This window comes from Anolis carolinensis, chromosome 3 (assembly GCF_035594765.1).
Source record: "Anolis carolinensis isolate JA03-04 chromosome 3, rAnoCar3.1.pri, whole genome shotgun sequence".
NCBI lineage: Eukaryota > Metazoa > Chordata > Lepidosauria > Squamata > Dactyloidae > Anolis > Anolis carolinensis.
The window spans coordinates 168148139-168167777 of NC_085843.1; the positions used below are offsets into that span (position 1 = coordinate 168148139).

General features: G+C 41.1%; 1 protein-coding gene across 12 annotated transcripts in view; it reads left to right on the forward strand.

Moving 5' to 3' along the window:
• ccser2 (coiled-coil serine rich protein 2) overlaps positions 1 to 19639 on the forward strand; it is a 195424-nt gene that overhangs the window by 113113 nt on the left and 62672 nt on the right. For 4 of the 12 annotated variants that reach the window (XM_016995770.2, XM_016995768.2, XM_062975791.1 and 1 more), the window contains exon 1: positions 15588 to 15815. The exons of 2 other annotated variants lie outside the window; for them this stretch is intronic. The gene's annotated coding sequence lies outside the window, so the exon portion shown is untranslated. Of the gene's footprint in view, positions 1 to 15587; positions 15816 to 19639 lie in introns of those variants that run through there. 6 more of the 12 variants (XM_062975786.1, XM_016995765.2, XM_062975789.1 and 3 more) reach the window with 3 other exon arrangements.

The following is a 19639-nucleotide window of genomic DNA, read 5'->3' on the forward strand; positions in this document are numbered from 1 at the left end:
CACAATAAAAATATAAACCGCACTCAGCAGAATCAGACATTACAACTAACAACAAACCAAAGACCACAGGGATCTCAACCAATTATCAATCAACACAAAAATTGAAGAAGGTAACAGACTTCAAATACAACTACTAATGTGAGTATAAAGAAGGTGGAGATCACAGCATCAATACAACCTAATGTAGACTGACCAACACCATCAGACTAAGCCACAGCAACGCGTGGCCGGGCACAGCTAGTTCAATATATTATCATTGTATCATTTTAACTGTGTGGAACGCCTGGTTCAAGGTGCTGTATCTTTCGTCTCCATCTATTTTGTTAATTAGGACTGACCATTTCCTGAACCAGTCAGGTTCTTTTAGACAATTTGTATATTTTCTTTTCCTTTGATTAATGAAATCATTGATTATATATTCTGATATATAAGACCACCAAATTTCTACGTTCCATTTTGTCTCATCCCTCCATCCTTGGGCTATTGTGGCTTGTATTGCGGCTGTCATATATTTTAGAATCTCGGTCCAATTATTGTTATCTTCCCTTACCTTTATTGTGAGGAACATAAATCTGTCCTAGTCTGCAGGGCAGCAGAAAACAAGCTTGTTCCCTCCTCCCTATGACTTCCCCTCACATATTTGTACATGGCTATCATGTCTCCTCTCAGCCTTCTCTTCTACAGGCTAAACATGCCCAGTTCTTTAAGCCGCTCCTCATAGGGCTTGTTCTCCAGACCTTACATCATTTTAGTTGCTCTCCTCTGGACGCTTTCCAGCTTGTCAACATCTCCCTTCAACTGCGGTGCCCAAAATTGGACACAGTATTCCAGGTGTGGTCTGACCAAGGCAGAATAGAGGGGGAGCAGGACTTCCCTGGATCTAGACCCTATACCCCTATTGATGCAGGCCAGAATCCTGTTGGCTTTTTTAGCTGCCGCATCACATTGAGACCCTTGATGAAATTCATCCCTAAAATGTTTTTTTAATATATCTGTTAATGAAGGGCAGTATAGAAATATTTTATATCACAGCTGTTATAATTCAATGGGAAATGAAGGGAGCTGTGTGCTTAATTAGCAGTTCAAATGAAGCAGGCATAGTTAGCAACCACATCTTCTTAAATTGAGGCCCTGAGGGTCCTTTGTTATTTGTCAGCCTACCTATTTCTGTCCAGAGTCATGTTTATTGCCTCTAGCTGCCTAAACATTCAACTTGTGATGGTGGCTAAAAGAGCCACAGTTAAAATCAACACTCTACTTAATCATTCTTAAGTGTTGGAATTGCATGATATTTATATGAGATGATTAGCAAGCTTTGGTAGGCTATTCAGCTATTCATTAGATGTACTTTGTGTGTGTGTATAAACATACATATACAGGCAAATATATACAGTCTCTTCAAAGAGAAACACAGATATGGAAATATCTGGGTTCTTGGTTTGTATTACATTCCATTGCATGGCATAATGGCATATAGAATAGCACATATTTTACAGGCTCATCAAGTTCTTTCATATGTTCCTTAAGATCTGTTAAGGCATTCATTTCATCACATCATATTACATGGTAAGTAGTATATTAAACCATATAGCTTTAGCAGTTTCCCCCTTATTTATTTGTTTGTTTGTTTGTTTATTTGCAGTATTTATACTCCACCCTTCTCACCCCGAAGGGGACTCAGAGCGGCTTTACAGAATCCATATACAACAAATATTCAATGCCGATTATACAATTAACAAGGACAGACAACACAGAAGAGGTAAAGGCAGATTTTCCCATCTTATTTCTGGCATCTTTGGAGACTGTGCTCGACTCTGGACATGGCGGGGTGCTGTCACTCCATCTTCCAGGCTGAGAAGCTCCTCCTGATCGATGTCCTTAAAGGCGCCTTTTTAGAACTTCCCTACTATAAAGTAGTATCCTTTTTATCTACTCACATTTCTGCTTTCAACCCTGCTAGGTGGGTAGGTGAGCTGGGGCTAACAGAGAGGGCTCATTCGCAACCTGGGCTCGAACTGCTGACCCTTTGATCAGTAAGATTTTTCTGCAGCACAATGGTTTAGCCTGCTGTGCTAAGCCCGGCCCTTTTATCATAATGGAAACTTCAGTTATCAAGTAAGAACAGCATTATTGGCTTGGAGGCTGCTTGTCAGTCACTGCTTTGTAATCTGGAGATTGGCAGAATCTGTCTAACTGCTACCTCACCTTCTCTCCTTTATTATCACCTTAGTTTCTGTCCAGCTTATCGTCAGTTCCATCTATCCAATGAGATAAGAGATCACTAGTGTCAACTATCTTCTTCTCCACTCAAATTATTGGAAAAAAATAATAACAGATAATGCATAGTTAAATCTTGAGGTTTTGCTATCAATCAGTCTAACTGCATTGGCTAGTTGACTGCATCAGCCATTACATCAAAGGTTTATTCTTGGTCATGTTTGAAGGATACTCTGATATCTTGTGTAAACTTATGGTAACTGTCTGATACACTACCCATAATTGCTCCCTGGGCTCTTTATGGGAAGGTAACTGGAAGATTATTGTAAAAAGGAATTAATTGTGTGCTTTATCTCTATGCATGTTTGAGAAGTTCAACTTCACACATGTTTGACAAGCTTTGTTAGTTCCAAGACTGTAAAAACCTGAGAAAATACGGAAGAATCTGTGTCTTCTCAGGATCCAGTTAGTATAAACATCTGCACGTGGGGAGGTGTTCAAGGACAATTGATAAGAGTTGGGAATATGACCTTCAAAGACAAGTGTGGTGGATAGCCTATCGTAAGGTCTAGACACCTAGATGCACACATAAGGACAGACATGTAAAATTCCACATGGACCTGCAGGTGTGCTGAATTCCTTCCCTCTCTATACACTCTTGCACTGCTGCTTTCTCAGAAGAAGACATAACAATTAGTGAGAATTTGCAGGCTTCCAAATGTTGGTAGAGTGCATATCGCAGCAGCTCTAGCCAACATAATCACGGGTGGTGAAAGCTGAAAGTTACATTCTAACAAAATGTGGAATAGGGTTGTTGTATGTCTTTCGGGCTGTGTGGCCATGTTCCAGAAGCATTCTCTCCTGACGTTTCGCCCACATCTATGGCAGGCATCCTCACAACCTCTGAGGATGCCTGCCATAGATGTGGGCGAAACGTCAGGAGAGAATGCTTCTGGAACATGGCCACACAGCCCGAAAGACATACAACAACCCTGTGATCCCGGCCATGAAAGCCTTCGACAACACATTAAAATGTGGAATACCCAATGATTACATTCATAGTAGATAGAATTATAAATGGCCCTATTTTTTGAGGATTTTAGGATATTGTCACCTTATGTTTCAAGTTGAAAAGGATGTCAACATGTGTGATAAAGAGAAGATGGATGCAAAAATAAACAGGATCTGTAGCTAGCCACATCAGGAATGATGAGATATATTCATTCTCTAGTTCAAAGGAACATTCAAGCTAAATTGTTACTGTCCAGACAGTATCCTGACAACCCTTTTATTAAGAGTTGTCAGGATACTGTCTGGATAGTAATAATTTTATTAAGTGTTTTAAATATAAAATGTATGACATGAAAATAATGTGTTTTAAGCTACAGTCAATACAAGGAGTTACCACTGCATAATGCTGAAATGGAGAATGTATGCCTTATGCCACATGAATTCAGATAAACGCTTTTCAGAGAACAAGTTAAGTATCTCTTATCCAAAAAGCTTGTATTTTTTCAGATTTTGAAATATTTAGCATATATGTACACAATGAACTATCTTGGAGATTAACATCAAGTCTAAAAAATACATTTCCTATATAGCTTATACACATAATCTGAAGGTAATTTTATACGCAGTATTTAAAATAATTTTGTGGGTGAAGTAATGTTTGCCTATACTGAACCATCAGAAAGCAAAGATGTCACTGGCCCCATCTACATTGACCATAAAGGTTGGGTTGGGCAGATACATAATAATGATCCATCTTAACCTGGGAAATACCACATTATGAGGCTTTCTCCATGAATTAAGCTAAGTCTACGGGGAAACCTGACTCCTGAAGCAGAAGTTCAGTCCTTCCCTGAGCTAGGGACCAGCCAGAGAACAACAGTGGAACTGGCTGTTGCTGTCTCAACAGCCATTCTGCACTTCCCAGGCTCAGGCAACATGGGCACAGAGGATAGCTGCCCCCTCCTGCTCCCTCTGCCCGTATTGCTGCTGGCTACTTTTTTTGATCCTGGAGAAATTCTCTTTCCTACTGCTGAATTGCATGATCCCCAAGGGAAGATGGGAGGAAGGAAAGTGGGATTTCCTCCCTCCCTCCTCTCTTCCTTCTTTGTGGATCATGTGACATGGAAAAAGGAAGGAAAAGGCCTCGGGATCAAATAGGTGACTGTGTTGCTCCTGTAGCCAGCAGTGACACAGGACAAATGGGGTGGCTGTTGGGCCCAACTACAATGAACCATTTTCAACATGGCTCAGTAGTAGGTTCATGCTGCCGTCAAAGAAATATCTGTCTTAGATGCCTGTTCCATTTGGTATACTATCTCAAGCATCATGCGGACAGTTGATGGAGTATTCAGGAGTTTGGAATTCTAGATATAGGATGCTGAACCTGTACTGCATAAATTCTAATGGTACAGTGGTGCAGAGAATGTGTTGGGAAATTCTGGGAGTTGCAGTCTAAATAAATACCTTCAATAAGCTCTGTTTTGTTCCAAATAATCAAGAGCTATTATTAGCACACAAGTTTATCAAGTATCTCTGCCAGATGGCAAAATCCTAGAGACTACTGCAAGATTTATTTATTGTACAAACTATGAAGGAGTTGTGTGAGACTTTCAATGGAGCTTTGTATCCCAGACATGAACCCCTCTGTTTACTCTCAGAAAAATGCAAAACATTCTCCTTGTTGCATCGGTGGCCAAACAAATAATTTATTTAGGACTAGATGCCTCCCAGCTTAATTTTTTCCAAGCTCCATTGATTCTACAGAGAGTGATAAGCATATATGTACATCTCTCCTACTGTAATCAATAGAACTTAAAAGTGTCATCGTGTGTAATGGCAGTTGCAGATAGTACACTGGCAGAAAGCATTTAATGATACATATCTTTTAAAACACATTTCTTGTAAGAAAATACAAGATGTTTCAAGGCATTTATTTTTGGTTTATAATCTACCTGCCTATAATTACTTGAGTGGATTTATAGTGGAATCATAAGTTTCACTGAATTCAGTACAGCTTATTGCCTTCTGAGTAAATGTATACAGGAATGCAGATTTAACATATTCATCCTTAAAACACATCATTTTGGAGGAGGAAACATGAGTAAATAAAAAATTTTTTATACAACTTGCAGAGATCTTACACAGAGAAAGTTCTTAAAGTATTGGGCTTGTCAAGTTGAGACATTTTTACTGCAGTCTCCAGCCTTCTTTGTATCTTTATCATGACGTCTGTATGATGACCTCAGGGTGGAGATCATAAGTGTAGCTCCATACGTGAGCAGGGCCTGGGATCATAGATATTTTGCTGGTGACCTTAATGCGTACAAGAAACACAATTATCCCATGTCATTTTTGTGAACGATTTTAACAATGATTTAAAAACCTATGACACTCCAGATGTTTTTGGCCTACAACTCACATCAATGTGTAATTAAAAAGGGAAGGGAAACAACAACATTGTTCCCCACAACAATGTTGTTGTAATATATTTGACCTAGTTCAGATATACCAGTGTTGGTTTAGTAACTCATTATTTAGAAGACAGCTTGCCTTTGTTATCTATGGCCACCCCTCCCATCCTACTATCAATTGCCTGGAATTGGAGATTCCATCCCTGACACTTAGGGTTGCCAGTTCAGGAGCAACTCAGAACCTGAGCTTTCAGGGCAAAACCATGGCACTCAAGGGTAACCCAATTAGATGTCATGGTGGGCAGTTCTTAGTAATGTCATAGGGATGAGTCCTGGTGATGTCATTAAACATGCCACATTAGACATCAACCACAATTACTCAGAATGTGCCATTCAATGTAAAACTCACATTCTAACAAGAAAGAATTTATCTAGTTTGGCCTGGATGCCAATTGTGGCCCCTGTTCATATTTCCACTGGCCCTCTCTCCAGGCATCCCTCCCTCCCTCTCTTGCTTCTTTTCTTCTTCCCTTTTTTGACTTCCTTCCTCTCTTCGTTCATTTGTTCCTTTCTTCTTTGGGATTGGGGCCCCGGAAAAGGCGGGCTCCTCGGGAGGAGAGAAAGAGAGATGCAGCCTCTTGCGTCCTTTCACCCCGATTAAGCCTTGCCTTCTGCTTAGGTGGCATCACATCCTTGTCTCTCTCTCTCTTGTTTCCAGCACATTTTCTTTATTTCTTTTATATATTTTTCTTTCATGTTTTTTGCACTACAAATAAGACATATGCAGTAATCATAGGAATGTATTCATGTTTTCTTCAAACTATAGTCTGGCCCCCCAACAGGCTGAGGGACCGTGAACTGGCCCATAGCTGGCCTAGGAGGAAATTAAGTTTTCCACATTCTGCACTGAACAGAAAAGTAAACAAATGCTTCTCCACTCTGTAACATCTTTGCAAGGAGTGCTTTTATTAAAGCATGGGAATTATAGTTCAACCACAGAAAGTTATCATGATTTTCTATGGGTGAATAGATGAAGACTGGTATATGACATACATTCTGTATCTCAAAAACTAGAGTTGATAGGGGAACAGTGGTGCAATTTTTGGAATCAACAGCAGGTGAGAAATAGGGCTAACATTTGAGTCAGTGCAATAGGTGGCTAGGAGCTGTCCCCCTCACTGCCTTGTCTCTTTGCAACCATTGAGGCAATTATAGTGCATGCATGACAAGCTCTAGTGTTGTATTCTGGCTCCAATGCTTCCAGGAAAAGTGGAAAGTCAATTGCAATGCCCATTGGTTCTTACAGTGAAACAGCAAGATTCATGACTTTTCAAAGAACCCTAGTAGCCTTTATAAACCATGGTTTATTAGGCAAGAATAATTATGACTGAATTAATCCTTTGTATGCTGTCTCCTGTCGTGCTCTGCCATCCTGCAGTTTTTCTTAAAGAGAAAACAAAAGCATGGCTATTCATCAGCAAAAATGGTATATTATTTTCACTTTTACACAAAGATAAGCAAAGAGGCTCTTTTCTCTAAAAATACATTGATGACAAAATGAAATTATTACATGCTTTGGATTATTATGAGTAAACATCCTTATGTTACTGCCAAATATTTAAAACTGTTGAAATGCTATGCTACTGCCCTTTAAAAAAATAACCTTGAAATTACCTTCAAAAATGATGCAGATCTGCAGTTTGCCTCCCTTGCTTACCCTCTTTTCCAGTTTTCATCTGGTACAAATGTATCATAGCCAGCCAAAGCAGCTGGCCATACATAATTAACCAGTGTTCGCTTGAGACACTCAATGTCTTGTTCATCTCAATACGTTTACTGTATTTCATAATCTTGGGGGGGGATAAAGGATGCTAGTGGATATAAAAATATAGAGCACAACTCATAGTACAACTCATATTTACAGTCTGTGGTTCAAAATACTTCTGAGCAGATAACAGAAAGCAATTTAGAAATGGAAGAAGGCCAAATGCACAATCAAGAACAATCCGCCTGCTCTATTGTTTCCAACCTAAGTGCTTTTTCTAACATTATATGCCATATACCTACAATAGCAACTTACACTGCTGATCATGATTTCAGTTCTCAGGCATTAGTTATTCAGTCCACAATTGTTTTCAGTCAGAGATTATTAAAATTCATAGACTCACAGATGATTGCAAGAGGAGCCACATCTATTCTTGCTCTTCATAATATGCAGGAAATATTAGAAATGGATTGCCCTTCATCATGCTCTGAAACTGTAAACTTTTCAATATCATTTCCTTTCACATGCAACAGTTGAACCTATTTGTGACTATGGTTATGTATTGGCTTTCGAATTAAACACAACATTCTTTAAAGAAGATTTGAATCAAGTCAAGGGGAAATACAGAAAAAAATTCACACATTCCTATCAAATCCAGACAACTTTCAATCACATACAACTCCTGATGAAATCAATGGGTCATGCTAGTCATAACAACTTCAGTTAGCCTAGCTTTCTAGATTTTTGAATTGATGTGAATGCAAAAAGATGAATGATAAAAAGAAAGTTACGATGACTTCAATCTAAACTCCAATCTTCTGCATATGTTGTCATGTGTTGTTAATATCTGACTGGAGCCCCCAGATGGCGTAGTGGACTAAGTGACTTGAAGGTTGGGTTGCTGACCTGAAAGCTGCCAGGTTCGAATCCCACCTGGGGAGAGTGTGGATGAGCTCCCTCTATCAGCTCCAGCTCCATGCGGGGACATGAGAGAAGCCTCCCACAAGGATGGTAAAAACATCAAAACATCCAGGCGTCCCCTGGGCAACGTCCTTGCAGACGGCCAATTCTCTCACTCCAGAAGCAACTCCGGTTGCTCCTGACACGAAAAAAAAAAAAAATCTGACTCAAGAAAGTTGTTTCTTTGAAAGCAGTTAATTAAAAGAAAAAACACATAAATGCTTACTTTGATTTGTCTCTTCAGCATTTTCAAAGACAGATTTTTTTCAAAATCGAATCAGATGTGGTCTCACTTGCAAATGAAAAATGAAAGGAGAATTCAGTATTCTTCAATATTAGTTAGCATCCTCTTGAAAATGCTGCCACTCGACGCCTGCAAAGCAGTTGGATTTCAAATGTTCTCCATTACCACCAAGTGCTGCTTTAAAAATGTATTTGATCTCATTTATTTAATACATTTCCAAGTTGGTGTTCAAGGCTGTACATTATAAGCAGTTTATAATATGAAGCAATAAATCTCAACACTGATAAGTTATAAAATGACCTTCAAATTAAATCATTTTAAAATGAACCAATGAAAAAACAAAATAGTGACTTAAATCAAATTAGAAGTCCCATATAGACTTACTGAATCAATTGAGCTTACACAAATGCTGACTTAATAAATTCACATTGATTCAGTGACCTCATCTACACTGCCATATAATGCCGTTTTTTGAAAAAAATAGTGACATAATATAACCAGTTTTTTAAAAACAGAATTGACAGGAAATGCAATAGGCTTTATATATTACTGTATTTCTTTTAAAAGAATTTTAGCACTTACGTGAAGTTTTTGAATGATACGTTCTCAGTATCAAAAACTAACAAAATAAATTCAATCAATGTATTAAACCCAATTGGGCCCGCATTAAAGTCCTGTCTGGAACTGCCCAGAGTTTTCAACCTGTGTGTCTCGACCCATTTGTTAATGTGTCGACTGTAGTATGTAAGTATGTCATGCAAACATAAGGGGACATATCTCAGTCTATGGCCCCTTCTACACAGCTGAATAAAATCCCACATTTTCTGCTTTGAACTGGAATATATGGCAGTGTGGACTCAGATAACCCAGTTCAAAGTGGATATTGTGGGATTTTCTGCCTTGATATTCTGGGTTATATGACTGTGTGGAAGGGTCCTAAGTGAAATAAGCAATGCTACTGAAATGTGGATGCTTAAAAATGCTTGATGATGAAACACGAGTGTCTTTCTCTAAAGTTCCACCAAACATTCTAAAGCTGTGTTCATCTCATCCACCTCATGCATCTTATTAAAATGGTAATTATTTTATTAGTGTTACACAATTTCTTAAAATTGCTGAGATGCCTGGATAGTGACCCTCTGGTCAATCATGGACACGCAAACGTGACACCAGATCAGATAGCTCACCAGCTAATTCAGAATGGGAAAACCAACTGCAGCAGAATAAAGATGAAAATCAACAGGGTGCCAGAATTTGAAACCCACCAGTTGTCTTCTCTAAACCTGAAAGAACTCAGAGAAGCCATCAAGCGATGTAAGACTGGTAAAGCACCTGGCCTAAATGACCTGATGATGGAGCAAATCAAACACTTGGGGGCCAAAGCTGAAAACTGGCTTTTGAAATTCTACAATCAATGCTTGGCACACAAACAGATTCCCAGAGCATGGAGGAAAACTAAGATCATTGCCATTTTAAAACCTGGTAAAGATGCCTCCAATGCCAGGAACTACCGACCAATCTCCCTCTTATGTCATCTATATAAAGTCTATGAGAGGATGCTATTAAATAGACTAGGACCTGTTATTGAACCCAAGCTTATTCCACAACAAGCAGGTTTCAGACCAGGAAAAAACTGTACAGGTCAAATTCTTCATCTGACTGAGCATATCGAGGAAGTCTATGAGAAAGGCTGCATTACGGGAACAGTTTTTGTGGACCTTACGGCAGCCTATGGCACGGTGCAACATAGAAAAATGCTGCATAAAGTCTACCATATCACCCGGGACTTTGATTTTACAAAAACTGTCCAGACCCTCCTAGAAAACCGCAGCTTCTATGTGGAGTTTCAGGGCCAGAAAAGTAGATGGAGGAGGCAAAAGAATGGTTTACCCCAAGGCAGCGTTCTTGCACCGACCTTATTTAACATCTTCACGAACGATCAGCCACTACCACCACTCACAAAGAGCTTTATATATGCTGATGACCTTGGCCTTACAACACAAGCGAAAGATTTTGAAACAGTTGAAAACCAACTCACTAATGCCTTGAAAGACCTCTCCAGCTACTACAAAGAGAACCACCTGAAGCCTAACCCTGCCAAGACACAAGTGTGTGCTTTCCACCTACGTAACCGTGAAGTCAACAGGAAACAGAAAGTTACTTGGGAAGGCCAAGAGCTCGAACACTGTTTCCATCCTAAATATCTTGGTGTCACCTTAGATCGAACACTAACATATAGGAAACACTGCATGAACACCAAGCACAAAGTAGCTGCACGCAACAACATCCTGCGGAAACTGACTGGCAGTGCATGGGGTGCAGACCCACAAGTAATAAGAACATCAGCCCTGGCCTTGTCTTTCTCAACTGCTGAGTACGCCTGTCCTGTCTGGCAAAAGTCAGCCCATGCGAAGCAAGTGGACACCGCACTAAATGAAACATGCAGAAGAATCACAGGATGCCTTAAACCTACACCTGTTGATAAACTCTATAAGTTAGCTGGCATTGCCTCTCCTGACGTGCGACGGGAAGTTGCTGCTAACTGTGAGAGAAATAAGGTTGAACATTGTGAAAGCCATCCACTGCATGACTATCAGCCTCCTCCCACCAGACTCAAATCAAGGAAGGGCTTCATGAGAACCACCACTCCTCTTGATGTTCCTCCAGCAGCAGCAAGGGTGTCCCTCTGGGCAGCTAAACCTGGCAATTCCAACTGGATGGCCCCCCACGAGGGTCTTCCTCCTGTGGCAAACCAAGAATGGGCAACTTGGAAGTCCCTGAACAGACTCAGAAGCGGAGTGGGCAGATCTAAAGACAACTTGGCGAGGTGGCACTACCTGGAGGAATCCTCCACCTTGTGTGACTGTGGAGCAGAACAAACAACTCCGCATATGTATACTTGCCCACAATGTCCTACCTCATATACAGAGGAAGAGTTGCTTAAAGCTACGGACAATGCGGTTGCTGTTGCCCGCTTTTGGTCTAAAACTATTTAGTTGTTTTGTGATTTCCTCTATTTTTTTCATCATTTTTAAAATGTATTTGTTATGCAATGCTTTTGACACGAAATAAATAAATTTCTTAAAAGTCTTGTACATCCATATTGTTACTCACAAATGACAAAAAAAACTGGGAAATGTATATTATCATTTTACAAACCATTTTTTTTAAAAAAACAATAAATGTACGGTTTTCAAGAGATACGTTACATCCCCAGAAATTTTGTTAAATCAATATATGTAAGTGTCTGTATCTTTTATAAAGAATTGGTGTAATCTAAAGTTTGCTAATAAAATTGAATGACTGTACTGCGAAATGAGGCATATCTGAAAAGTTGTCACCATCATGAAATGTATGGAATAGTAGTAGCCAATTGTAACCTGCGTGTCCTCAGTGATGTTTGTTTTGTGGTCTGTACCCATTCAGAAGATTTCCTCTCACTCTGTCCCTGTGAGAATTGGATTTTGACAAATTTGGCTTGCTGTTTTTCTTCATGTCAGGAGCAACTTGAGAAATTGCAAGTTGCTTCTGGTGTGAGAGAATTGGCCATCTGCAAGGACGTTGCCCAGGGGATGCCGGGATGTTTTTGATGTTTTACCATCCTTGTGGGAGGCTTCGCTCATGTCCCTGCATGGAGCTGGAGCTGACAGAGCGACTGTTGAGAAAATTTTAGTGGAGACATCTTTTCCCATGATAACTCTTTCAGGGGTTAATTTCCCTTCCGAAGAGAAGGTGTTCCTCACTTTCTGTTGTTTCAGCCCCGTTCTTAACTATGAGTAGCTTGTAAGTCGGATGTTTGTAACTCGGAGATTGTCCGTACATTGAAGAATAAATGTTTTAGTAAAAATTTAATCAGTTACAAATTCCAACTTTAACCACAATTTTGTGCAAGGCATTCACATTTCGTCTTTGAAGCAGAGTTGCAAACCTGTTGGAATCTTTATTCCTGCTAAGAGCGTATACATGTTTTGGGGGAGAAATTGCAACGAAAACTGCAGAATTAGGCCTCTTCCGCACAGCTGCCTAAAATCCTCATTGAACTGGTTTATATGGCAGTGTGGACTCAGGGCCCTTCCACACAGCCATATAACCCCCAAATCAAGGCAAAAAATTCCATAATATTGGCTTTGAACTGGGGCCCCTTCCACACAGCTGAATAAAAAAAGGTAAAGGTAAAGGTTTCCCCTGACGTTAAATCCAGTCATGTCTGACTCTGGGGGTTGGTGCTCATCTCCATTTCTAAGCCGAAGAGCCGGCGTTGTCCATAGACACCTCCAAGGTCATGTGGCCGGCATGACTGCATGGAGCGCCGCTTCGAACTGCTAGGTTGGCCGGAGCTGGAGCTAACAGCAGCCGCTCACGCTGCTCCCGGGGTTTGAACCTGGGACTTTTCTGTCTCCAGCTCAGTGCTTTAACGCACTTCGCCACTGGGGCTCCTGAATAAAATCCCACATTATCCGCTTTGAACTGGAATATATAGGAGCCCCCTGATGGCGTAGTGCAGGGGTCCCCAAACTAAGGCCCGGGGGCCGGATGCGGCCCTCCAAGGTCATTTACATGGCCCCCGCCCTCAGTTTTATAATATAATTTTTTATATCATTTTAAATAATATATTGTATATACATAAAATATTAATAATATTATAATGTTATACAATATAATACTAATAATAATACCATATAATTATATTAATTGTATATTACATATAATATTACAGTATAGTGGTATAGTTTAATATAGTAATATATAATGCTAATATTATGTTATGCTAATAATATAATATATTGTATGTACATACAGCTGCTCTGAGTCCCCTTCGGGGTGAGAAGGGCGGGATATAAATGTAATAAATAATTGTAGTAAATGAATAAATAATTAATTTTAGACTTAGGCTCACCCAAAGTCTGAAATGACTTGAAGGCACACAACAACAACAATCCTAATTAACTTGTCTATCTCATTGGCCAGAAGCAGGCCCACACTTCCCATTGAAATCCTGATAGGTTTATGTTGGTTAAAAAATTTTTCATTTTTAAATATTGTATTGTTCTTTCATTGTTGTTGTTGTTTTGCACTACAAATAAGACATGTGCAGTGTGCATAGACAGGGAGCTCTGGCATGGACTGGTCCATGAGGTCACGAAGAGTCGGAAACGACTGAACGAGTAAAGAAGAAGAGTGTGCAAGGGAATTTGTTCGTTTGTTTTTTTCAAATGATAATTCGGCCCCTCCACAGTCTGAAGGATTGTGGACCGGCCCTCTGATTTAAAAGTTTGAGGACCCCTGGCGTAGTGGATTAAAGCCTTGTGACTTGAAGGTTGGGTTGTTGACCTGAAGGCTGCCAGGTTTGAATCCCACCGGGGAAGAGCGTGGATGAGCTCCCTCTATCAGCTCCAGCTCTATGCGGGGACATGAGAGAAGCCTCCCACAAGGATGGTAAAAACATCAAAAAACATCTGGGTGTCCCCTGGGCAACCACAAGGATGGTAAAAACATCAAAAAAACATCCGGGTGTCCCCTGGGCAACGTCCTTGCAGACGGCTAATTCTCTCACTCCAGAAGCAACTCAGGTTGTTCCTAACACAAAAAAACCAAAACTGGAATATATGGCAGTGTGGACTCAGAAAACCCAGTTTAAAGCAGATATTGTGGGTTGTTTGGCTTTGATATTCTAGGTTATATGGCTGTGTGGAAGGGCCCAGTTTAAAGTCTGCTTTGATCTGGGGTCCCTGAATAAAATTCTGAATAAAACAGCTGAATAAAATTCCACATTTTCTGCATTGAACTGGAATATATGGCAGCGTAGACTCGAAATAACCCAGTTCAAAGCAGATATTGTGGGATTTTTTGCCTTGATATTCTGGGATATAGGGCTGTGTGGAAGAGCCCTGGGTTACAGTAGAGTCTCACTTATCCAACACTCATTTATCCAACATTCTGGATTATCCAACACATTTTTGTAGTCAATGTTTTGAAATAATTGTGATATTTTGGTGCTAAATTCGTAAATACAGTAATTACTACATAGCAAGAGAGAAAGAGAGAGAGAGAGACAGAGAGAGAAAGAGACAGAGAAAGAAAGAAAGAAAGAAAGAAAGGCAGAAAGAGAAAGAGTGTGTGTGTGAGACAGAGAAAGAAAGAGACAGAGACAGAGAGAGAGAAAGCGAGAAAGAGAGAGAAAGAGAAAGAGAGAAAGAAAGAGGCCAAGAAAGAGAGAGAAAGCAAGAAAGAGAGAAAGAAACAGAGAGAGAGAGTAGTTCAATACTACTTTTTCTGTCAAATTTGTTGTATAACTTGATGTTTTGGTGCTTAATTTGTAAAATCATAACCTAATTTGATGTTTAATAGGCTTTTCCTTAATCCCTCCTTATTGTCCAGCATATTTGCTTATCCAACGTTCTGCCAGCCGGTTTATGTTGGTTAAATGAGACTCTACTGTATTTGAGTCCACACTGTCATTATGTTCCAGTGCAAAGCAGGAAATGCAGGATTTTATTCAGCTGTGTGGCAGGGCCCAAAGAGACCTGGTCTTGAAATTTGAGCGGGAAAAGTCGTTGGCGAAAGAGAGAAAGGAGAGCGGGGTCCCTTCCACACAGCTGAATAAAATCCCACATTTTCTGCTTTGGACTGGAATATATGGCAGTATAGACTCGAAATAACCCATTTGTGGGATTTTCTGCCTTGATATTCGGGGTTTTATATATATAGTGACTTAAATCAAATTAGACTTAAAACAGAAAGTGAAAAGGGCCAGAGAGGAGCCTTGTTCAAAACGTGAGGATCTGGCTGAGCGTGCGAAGGGGAGGGGGGCTGGCGCGTGGTCTCGTCGCTGGGCAACGTCCAAGCCCTCTCGCGCTGGGAAGGTGCGCGCGCACCCCTGTGCGTTGCTCATGGGGAGGGGAGGAGAACAGCCGGGAAGGAGGAAGGACAAAAGCGAGGCCACAGCGACGGCGCGCGTGCGCAGTGCGTGTCGCATTACGTCAGCGTCAGCTGTCAGCCCCGCGCTGCCCGGCAGCAGTCGCTGCTGCTGCTGCTGAGGCAAGAGGCCGGCCGCCAGTTTCCGGGGCGTGTGAGTCTGAGGGGAAGGCGGGCTTCTGAGACGAGAGGGAGACAGAGAGCCCTCCTCTGTACCATTTATCCCAGCTGGGAGGGAGTCCACTCCACCGTGAGGCGCTTCTTTTCTCCTCCCGCCCGTTTTGCCCTTGCGGTGAGTGTTTGAAAGAGGGGGGGGGGATACATCCACGGAATGGCTCTGAGGAAAGGGGCAAGAAGGGCTCCTCTCCTATGCTCCAAACCAATGCTGTGGGAACCTCGACCTTTCACCCCGCCCCTCCCTTTCCCCCTCCCTAGGACTGAGTCAGCAGAAAGGCGCCTCATTATTTACTCTGCCGATTTCTGCTCCTCATTGACATTGCCCTGACCCCGTTTCATCCCAGTACCCTTTCCCCATGCTCCCCATTTCTTCCCCCTCATTGCCATTCCTCTCCTGTTCCCTCTTCTCTTAACTCTAACCCTTTCCCCCTCATCTCTCTTTTATTGCCATATCTCCCCTACCCTCCACCACCCCTCGTATTGATGCTTCTCCCTGCACCCTTCTTCTCCCTATTGGTCTCCACCTCCTACTGTCCTCTTCCTTTGCTATTTCACCTCATTGCCATTTCCCCTCTGCCCCCCTTCTCCTCCGTTGCCATTTCTTCCTTGCCAACCTCATCTTCTTCTCATTTCTTCCTGGACCCCCAACCCCCTCTTATTACCCTTTCCCTCCTCTTCACTCTATTATTGCCTCTCTCTCTCCCCCTTTCCTCCTGGCCCCACTCTTCATCTCCTCAGTCCTTTCCCCCCTTTCTCACATCCCCTCCCCCTCCCTTTTCTTCAAATCTCCTGGTGTCTCAGTGGGTGTGATTGGCTGCACCGCGCCCGTGACTCTCTTCCCTTGCAGGCAGTGAGGATGCTGCTGTCTCTGCTTCTACAGCTGCACCATCCTCTCTCATCGTGACCCTCCGCCCTGCCTCATCCCAGGCCGAGAAGATGGCCTGTGGCACGTTTTAGAAAAAAAAGGAGCGGACAGCCCCTGGGTGACATTTTTCTCACAATGTGTACTGCTATGTAAACATCAGCCATCCTAGCCAGTGATTGTATTTGGGAAAGAAAGAAAAACTTCAGTCACAACCATCTGGAAAATTGACCTGGGAGACTTCATCACTCTTAAACCCAGGGATCTGCATCAGGTCTGTGGCCCCTTCCACACAACTGTATAAAATCCAATTTGATCTCTATTATATGACAGTGTGGATTTTGATAATCCAGTTCAAAGCAGATATTGTGGATTATCTGCCTTTGTATTCTGGGTTATATGGCTGTATGGAAGGGCCCTGTGAAGTGTATTTACATTATTTTCCCTATATTTAAGTCTGACACTGCAACAATGACAGGGTTAGTTCTAGTATGAGTTAAGCCTTTAGTTGGTCCTAACAGAGAAGTCAATACTGAAAAGGCTTACTTGGAAGTAAATCCCATTTTAAAAGGTGGAGCTTATTTTTGAGAAGACAAGTATATAAGAATTGCAGGCCATTTACTTCTTGGCCTCTCTCCCTTTGTTTGATCATTAAGTTACAGCAGGAGGCGGTCTTGTTGCTTTGGGTTGCTGGTAAGAGTGTCTCAGTGTCTGACACTTCCATTCTGTCTGGGGGTATTATGTATGCAGCAGTGTGTATGAATTAACCCATTTTTGTTTGAGGGCAGATGGCATATTGTTTTGGTCTTGAACTGATTAAAATTCCACAGATGCTGTTACTTGTGACCATGGGACAGTGAATAAAGTAGTGCTAATCCCCCCCCCTTTTTTTTTCTTTTAAATATAGTGGCTCATTGTGAATTTGTCGTCTTGGGGAGGAAAACAGAGTTCCCCATGCCCCTCCCCTGTCACTTTAGAATCTATGAAACAATTACAGTTTCTAAACCTAGCATATAGCAGAATGAATTAATAACAATAACTAAACCCCATGTTTTGTTATCATTCAGTCCATTCTGAGAAAATTTCTGAAATAGCATAACAATATTCTTTATTGCTACTCCCATTTTCCTGGGGTTTCTTTTCTTTTTTGCTGTACAAGTTCACTGATTTTTTTTTTAAAAAAACAATCTCTCTGCTCACTGATCCTTTCAGCTTCCTGCCAGCTGGTGTAGGGAGAGGGGTTGGCTTCAGACAATTTAATCCACATGTAAGAGACAGGGGCTGTGTTCATATGAAATGGCGAGCCGATTTTTTAAAATGCAGGTTCTCAGGCTACAGTTTGTTAAGAGGCTGTTGAACCGTAGTTCTAAGCTAGTTTGCAAATCAACTTTTTCACTTAACTGTACTTTGCAATAAGGTCTAAATTTGCAAATCACTGTCAAACACAGGCTCTGGAAGTTACTGTACTTGGAAATTAGAATAAATTTGTGAAGCTGAGTGTTCAAGAGATGAAACTGTAATAGATAGCATCTCCACATCACCACTGCCTGTTTTAGAGTTCTCATTATGATGTTGGCACTTAATTATGGTAGCACAACTTATGTTATTTAATTGCTGTTGAGGTGAAGAGGACAATTTGATCTTCATGCTCAGTTGCTTTTGTTGGAGGGAAGGAAATTTTACTGGGGCAATCAAATGGGTGTTACTTTTCAGGCTTCTCATATAGGATAGGCATTTAATGAGAGAGTTAAGTGTCTTGCCGATAACAACTATGCAACAGCCTTTCTGCAGCAGAAGCATACAGTTGAAGTCTGATTTAAACTTAATGAATAAGTTTGTTTGGTTAATATATATTTTTATTGAGCAGATAATGCCAATTGCAGACGCACGGATTTTATAGATGAAAATGACAAACTATATGTTCAATTTTGTTTTATCTCTAAACATGAAATGTAATACATATTTTATAATAGTTAAAATTAATGTGTTTGTCAGTTGCGAATAATAGGTTTGCCTTTAAGTTTTTAATCATAAATATTTAGGGGGAAAACTTTTTTTTACATAATGTCAGATGTCTACCAAAGGACATTTCCTGAATATTTTATCAGTGAGAAAATTCATTCTGGTATGACTCAGGACAAATGCAGTGGGACATCTTTTTGAAATTTTACATCCTTTCTTGGAAGTTGATGACTAGTAGGTCTGTAAGATTAACAGAGCCCTTGACCACAGAATACACTGGAATTTTTTGAAATCATCATATTTAGATGTACCTGACTCTGCGCAGATTAGGCTGCAATGACTTTCTGGTTTTTTAGATGAAAGAGTCTGGTGTGTCTGGGCGTGGTTTATGCTGCCAGACCAATGTTTTTAGGGCCAAATCAGAACTGCAGCAGTAATACCTACAAAAGCAGTTGATGTGTCATGTTGATTATGATACAATTGCTAAAAAGCAATGACAAAGTATAGTTAAAAAGAACGCACATTAGGAGAACATAATGTTCATAGAATAGCAGTTTACTTCAATAATAGTTTTTCCAAAAAGTAAACATCTTTTCTCGCATTCAAAGCGCCCCCGACAGATGGCCATCCAGCCTCTGTTTAAAAGCCTCCAAAGAAGGAGCCTCCACCACAGTCCGGGGAAGAGAGTTCCACTGCCGAACAACCCTCACTGTGAGGAAGTTCTTCCTAATGTTCAGGTGGAATCTCCTTTCCTGTAGTTTGAAGCCATTGTTCCGTGTCCTAGTCTGCAGGGCAGCAGAAAACAAGCTTGCTCCCTCCTCCCTATGACTTCCCCTCACATATTTGTACATGGTTATCATGTCTCCTCTCAGCCTTCTCTTCTGCAGGCTAAACATGCCCCGTTCTTTAAGCCTCTCCTCATAGGGCTTGTTCTCCAGACCTTTGATCATTTTAGTTGCCCTCCTCTGGACGCTTTCCAGCTTGTCAACATCTCCCTTCAACTGTGGTGCCCAGAATTGGATGCAATATTCCAGATGTGGTCTGACCAAGGCAGAATAGAGGGGGAGCATGACTTCCCTGGATCTAGACGCTATACCCCTATTGATGCAGGCCAG